This window comes from Megascapheus bottae, chromosome 11 (genome assembly GCF_031878675.1).
Source record: "Megascapheus bottae isolate mThoBot1 chromosome 11, mThoBot2.hap1, whole genome shotgun sequence".
Classification (NCBI taxonomy): Eukaryota; Metazoa; Chordata; class Mammalia; order Rodentia; family Geomyidae; genus Megascapheus; species Megascapheus bottae.
In genome coordinates, this window is record NC_143519.1 from 52238236 (window position 1) to 52245667 (window position 7432).

The following is a 7432-nucleotide window of genomic DNA, read 5'->3' on the forward strand; positions in this document are numbered from 1 at the left end:
GGGCCAGGAAAAACTGCTGGATGGACTTGGGTTATGCAATCACAAATCCACAAGTGTAACCATACCTCCTTGGTAATCCAAAAGGCCCTGGGCAATGAGACAACTCCATTCTGGGTTCCCTAAGAAAACCTGGCTTCTGGCTCCCCATCCTGTCCCAGAACGTGGTGGTCATTATGGGGCCTGCAGGCTGTCTCAGTGCCGCCCTTCTCACAGCCTCGGGTGGCCACTTCCTCAAGTACCTTCATACTGCAGACTGATCAGTGACCAATCTCTGATCCACCTCTGTCCATTCCGTACCTGGCTTGCTACCTTACAGAGTCAATACCAGTAAGCATAAGAATAGTTATTAAAGTCTAGGGGTAAAAAAAATATATATATCACCTTGACAGCTTTTAAAAACAGAATGTAGCTGATGCGATAACTTGGGCACTATACCAAGAAGAGTAAAATCAAAACTCATTAGAGCAGATAACTTGTTACAGAGGAACAATTTCTCTGCTGGTTAACCGCAGATAACTTGTTACAGAGGAATAATTTCTCTGCTGGTTAACCACACTTTAGGCCAGTGTATCTGAGAACTCCCCTGCACCCTCATCCCTGAGCTTTTCCTGCTTGGATACCTCTCCGTTCACACTCCCTCATTTAACTCCATGTTGCAAATTGACTAACACTGTCATGTACAGTGTCCCCAACTAAAGTGTCCCCAACTCTTACCTCTTCATCCTCATCATGAAAACAACTTTCAAGACCAAGTTCTACAACACATAAATAATATTAATAAACTAAACACATCTCAGCAAACACAAGACCATTCCTACAACTCTTCAGACACAGAAACACCAGTAGTGTAGAAACTGGATGACACGGGACTTAGAGCAGAATTAGCAACCAGAATCCTAACCCATGTGTTTAGAGATCACAGCTTAGGCACCATTCTAAGACAGCAAGCTATATCTTACTATGGAGAGGTAGGAAAAGGCTCTTGATTATGTTAGCCAGTATATTCTGAATTCATATGTACTAAGTATCTCTAGCTTCATCAAAAAGACCATTTCTATTATTTGTCATAATTTAGAACCCAACAATTTTCTCCAGTGAGAAGTCATCTTTAGGATTTATCCTAGGAAGCTGCTGATTTCCTTTAGGAATAGGAATCTAGACTTGAAGGGATGATGAGATCTTTCTGAGTTAATGACCAGTAATGTACATTTCAACTACACTTAGACTTCAGTGTAAATCAGCACATATGTCTACACTAGATGCTTAAATTCTAACATCATAACTTGCTCCATAGTTTTATAGATGCTCCTGAAATGGTCCCTGTTGTGTGAATTCTTCCCTGGCTACTGTGTTGGCTTCTCCACAAAGGTGTATCACTAGTAGTGTCACACTGGGTTGTGTGTTGTCATCACATTTGTCTCTCCACTACAAGCCTGTGTGCTGCTTAGATATTGGAATTCTTTAATCCAGTAACCTGCTGCTAGATTCAGAGTAGATTTTCAACAAATGGATATGCCCTAAAGGAATAGATAAATGCATCAAATACCACATCCCCAGCAAATGGAAGAATTACCTGGTCTGTACTTGTCTTCCATCTGGCTGTCCCCAGCACACCACAGGCCCACATCACTTTCCCATCTACTTTAGAGCCTCCTGCCTCAGTGACCACTCAAATCAAGGGTGCTTTACTTTTGTTTTCAGAAAAATACCAATAATAACAATTCCCAATAAACAGCTCAGGTTACTTTTCAGATAGGCTCTCACATTTTTGCCCAACATCTGCCCTCAGACTGCAGTTCTCCCCTCTTGAGATTAGATAATATATGTATGTGCACATGCATGTGCAAATAATGCATGCATACACTAGTCCTGGGGTTAGAACCAAGGGTCTAAGTGCTACCCCTGAACATTTTGTGCTCTAGACTAGTGTTGTACCACTTGAGTCACAGCTCCACTTCTGGCCTTTTTTTGATACTTAATTGGAGGTAAGAGTCTTACAGGCTTTCCTGGCCAGCCAAGCTTCAAGCCACGATCCTCAGCATCAGCCTCCAGAATAGCTAGGATTACAGGTGGGAGACATTGGTGCCTGACTGAGACTTGGTAAATTTTTTTTGTATATTCTCTTTTGGTACTGGGGATCAAACCCAGGACCTTACTTTTGCTAGGCAAGTGCTTTGCCACTGAGCTACATCCCAACCCCTGAGACTTGGTCATTTTTGAACAACAGAACTTTATCATTCATAGTAATATTACCCTATAATTTAGGATGTCTGATGTCAAGGTGTCAGGAGATTTGGTGGCCATTCTTCACATATATTACCTTCTATGTCTTCACTGAATGAAAGAGGCAGTTAAGTTCCTTGAACTTCTTTCATATAAAGACAAGAATCTCCATGTACGAGGGCTCTAAACCTCACACCACCACCTCTTACAAATAACACATCAGATACTAGGTTGGATTCTATGATATGGGGAAGAGGAAAGCATTGTGTTCTCACTTCTATTGTGTGACAGCTCAACTGCAGCCATTTCTTCTTTTTTGTGCCCTGGACACATACAAAGAGTACCCTGTCACTGTCATATGTATGTTTTTCTTCCTTCCTGAACAGTAAATGTATATGCTAAGTCTCTGTTCACCTTTCCTAAGAGTCGCAACAAGCATTCTTATAAGGCCACCATAGAAAGGCATAACAATGTTGTTAATTAAAGTTTCAATGCAAAGCCTGGCACAAGTGACTTACGCATATAATCCTGGCTACTCAGGAGGCTGAGATCTGAAGATTATAGTTTGAAGCCAGCCTGGAAAGAAAAATCCCTGAGATTCTTTTTTGTTTTGTTTTGGTTTTGTTTTTTTGATTTTTGTTGTTATTTTGGGGTTATTTTTTTCCAGTCCTGGGACTTGAACTCATGGGTTTTCTCAAGGCTAGAGCTCTACCACTTGAGCCACAGCACCACTTCTGGCTTTTTTTATTTATGTGGTAAATAAACCCAGGTCTTTGTGCATGCTAGGCAAGCACTTACCAGTAGGCCAAACTCCCAGCCCATTCCTGAAATTCTTTCTCCCTATTAACCAGAAAAAAAGCCAGAGGTAGAAGTGTGACTTAAATGGTAGATTACTAGCCTTGAGTAAAAAATAGTTGAGAAACAGCACCTGGTCCCTAAGTTTAAACCCCAGTACCTACCTACACACACACACACACACACACACACACACACACACACACACGAGTTTTAAGGTGGCACCGAAGTCTCCAGAACACAGACCCAAAGACCCAGGAAAAAGTGTCCATTTTGAGCCTAGTTCTTCTGAGGGCTCAACAACCACTTCCAAATGTGAGTGGACAAAATGAATCTGAGCCAATGTGCCTGAAAGGAGAACTCAGAACCAGTTGTTTGATTCTTCTTGGCTTTTCAGCTGTTGTATTTCTTCCTAGGTACAAAGCAGAATGTCTTCTAATGTGAAGGTCCTTTGGATTTCTTTTATGGCCAGCTCACCCCCAGAAATCCAGGAGATGATAAAGAGTCATGTTTGTTAAGACTTTAGAGCTTGCTTTGGGGAAAAGGGTTCTAGGTTCTATGACCTAGTGTGAGGAAGAGAATTCTGGTTTCTATGACTGCATGAGGTAAGGGAGGGGAGGGAAGCGAGAGGGGGAGCTCAGAAGACTAGAAAAACCTTGGTTCTGAGGCTGCTTCTGAGACTGGGGTACTTTAGTCAAAATACTGAGCCTATCTAAACACCATACTGGGAATATCATTTTCTGAGCCCCATCAAAAAAGTATATGCACAGATCAGATCTGTTGGGAGGTTTGCTTCCCAATTTCTCCACATACCAGCTCTGTAGTCTTGAGCAAGTAATTGAAACCTTCCCAGGCTCGATGAGCAATACAGGTAGACTGAAGCCTTTGAGAAGTTCCTATGATTTGCAGATCACAGGACAGGCATGTAACTACAGAGCTACCACCAAACAGCCAGTCCTCAAAACACTAATTCTGCTGCTTTGAGGACTTGGCCAAATCGCACAAGAAAGTCAGGGGCTCTTTTTAAACAAAACTGATGCTCTCCTTGGGAGAGGCTGAGCCAGTAGCCTGCCACCCTCACATGTAGACATAAATTTCACCTCTGTTTAGCATCTAAGAAATAAAGATTTTGTTTGATACTGATTTTTTTTATTGAGTCTACTAGCTAGTATAAGAAACCATTTAAGGCAATTGAGAAAGCCATCTTGGCATAGGCCCTTCCCTGGACAAATTGTTTTCTGGATAAATGAAATGTTTCCCTGTTTGCTTCTAGAGCTAAATAGCCTAGAAGGGAAAGCTCTGATCATAAGCACAGACACCTATGTTAGCTTTCTATCATGTGTGATAAAATACCTAAGAAAAAGAACTTTAAAAGGTAGGAAATTTTGACAGAGAAAGTTCCAGAGGTTTCAGTCCATAATTGGTTGTTTCTATCTCTTTGGGCTTCTAGAGAGGAAGAATATCATGGTGAAAGTGCATGGCACAAAAAGAAAAAAAAACAGCTGAGATATACTTTCTCCAAGGATAGCCCCCCCCTCTGATCACAGCAAGGAGTCGTGGGTTGAGGGGCCCCAGCCAGCACTGATGATAAGAAGAAGCCAAGTTCTGCCTTTCCAGGGAAGGTGACCAGCCATAGCTGAAGGAGATAACACAGACACTATGAAGGCTCACAAGTCTACTCTTTTTCTGGAAAAGTGATGTTTACAGGGAGTATGGAGGCTGCTGCCCCTTCCCCAAGCCTGTCCTACATAGAAGGCAGTCTTCCTTCGAAACACAGAGTGGACAGGATTAGAGAGCCTTTGGTGGAGTTTGGCTGGAGTGGGAAGTTTGTGATGAAGGAGATTATTAGTCAAGGTTCTCCAACGAAAGAGGCCTATAGCAAGCAGACACTCAGGTGCATACACACACATGCACACATGCACACTTACACCCACTGCTGGGGTTATTGTGAGGGACTGGCTCACAGAAGTTTTTGAGTCCAAAATGCCTCATAATTTGTGACTATGAATTGGAGGCTCAGAAGAACTGGTAGTCTATCAGTTCCAAGAACTGAGAACTGAGGGAGTTAAGATAGTGACAACTCAGGTCCCAAGAGTAAAGAGGAAGGAGAACAGGAGGTGAAATAAGCTGTCTCCACTCCAGCATAAGCTAAGCACTAGTGGCTCACCTGTAATCCTAGCTACTCAGGGGGCTATTATGGTTCAAAGTCAGCTCAGGTAAGAAATTTCATGAAATTCTATTTCCAATTAATCAGCTGAATGACACCAAAAAAAAAAAAAAAAGGTCAAGTTGTGGCTCAAACGAAGCTGTAGTTCAATTGATGGAATGCTAGCCTTAAGAAAAAAAAAAAAAGTTAAGGGTATAGTACACAGGTCCTGAGTTCAACCTCTAGTATGGGCACAAAGCAATTTTTAAAAAATTAAAATACAAGGCGCACCAGACTCCCCACCTACAAAATGTTCTGCCCTTCCTCCTCCCCCCCTCCCCTTTTGCTCTCTGCAGGCCTTTGGTGGGGTAGGTATGTCCCACTATCACGGAGGATGTCTGCTTTCCTGAGTGCTAATATCACGTCAGAACACCCTCATAGGCTGACCTGAGAGTCATATTTAATTTAGACACCCAAAGGCTGGTCAAGTGGCTGGCACAGAATTAAGCATGGTGGCAGCTGGATACCATTGTCTGAGTCAGCATACCCCTCACTCCTACAGGCCAGAGCTAAAGAATGGGCCTCAGTTTCTCTCACATCATTATGCCAGAGGTTTCCAGCCCTGACCCGAAGGCTCAGAATAACAGGGCCTCCCTCTAGAATGAAATCAGACAAAAACTAGCCAGAGAGTGAACTCAAATGGGCTATTCATTTTCTTGCAAATGAAGCTATGAAACATGTAGACAATTATTATACAGGTCTTTCTTGATCAAATAAGATCAATGCCTAAAATTTTGGGGGAATGTTTTTCATTTTATTTTTATTTATGTATGTATTTATGTATGTATTTATTTATTTATTTATTTATGCCAGTGCTGGGGCTTAAACTCAGGTCCTCGACACTATCCTTGAGCTTTCTTAATGCTAGCATTCTATGACTTAAACCACAGCACCACTTCTGGCTTTTTCTATGTATGTGGTACCAAGGAATCAGACCCAGGGCTTTGTGCTTGATAAGCAAGCACTCTACCACTAGGTCACACTGCCCAGCCCAGTGGCTTTTTTTTTTTTTTATAATAGTAGTAGTAGTTGTACTGGGGATTGAATTCAGGGCTTCTCCAACACCCTTTAGTCCTTTTGTTCAGTTTGTCTTTCAGATAAGGTCTTGTACTTTTGCCTGTATTAGCCTTAGACTGGGATCTTTCTACTTCTTGCTCCCCTAGTAACTGGGTTTACAGCTGTGAGCCACTGGATCCAGCTCAAAATGTTGTACATTCTGAAAATTGCACAATCAGCCTCTAATTACCATCTGATGTTTGCCATCAGAAGAGAAGAGGGTCAGATTGGGTTAGGCCTTGGAAGAGTTACAGTCCTAAGTCCCCAAATTTAGATGGCCAAAAACAAACCCACCTGGAATGGCCTTTTAAAGGGTAGTAGCTGGAAGGTCGAGCACAGTGTTTCTGACTGGAATGAAGCTACATCTCACTGAACCAAACTGACTCTTCCTCTCTGGTCAAGCAGAGTAGACTTTGGATGTATGCCTACTCCAGGTAGTAAGAAGCTACGGTCTTGGCTTACAGGAAATAAGAGATTCCACTGTGCCTGTGCCTGTCCATTTCTAGGAAGCAGAGAAGGGGCTTTTAGGGCCCAAATCCTGCTTTGTCTGGGCAAGCTCAACCTCACTTTCCTCTCACAGACAAGAGTGAGCCCTGAAGGCTGACTGGGGGTCCTGGCAGTTTTGAATAGGGCTGGGGCCAGGTGCAGGAGCTGGCAGCCACAGGATAGCATTTTCGCCCTTTGCCTCTTACTCGGTAGCAACTCTAGTGAAATGAAGCAGAGAAGAGACTTAGCCAAGGAGTGCTTGGAAAAGCCTTCCACACCTTAGGCTGTAAAGATGAGCTAGAAACCAGAATGCCCTTCTCAAATGCAACACCAGAATGTGGACTAGAACACAAAAACCCTCATTCAAATGCACTGCTGAGTTAGCACAAAAGGAAGTCCCTAGAGGCTAGGGGAGGCCTGCTCCCTGCCCAGGGCTCTGGAGAGTGAAGGAGTTAGTATAGAGCTGTCTGGATGCCTGGAGGACCTTAGCAAGTGTCAGCTTGCATCTTGAGCCTGAAGGTTGCAGGGGGTGGGGACAGTGTACACATATGTTATTACTTGTTAGGTTTGGTTTGGTTTGGCTTAGTTTTGAGTGTGAATATATGAGACCACTGGCTCCCTTCATCGAGGTGGAGTAGCAGAAAACACGAGTACTGCCAGACTAAA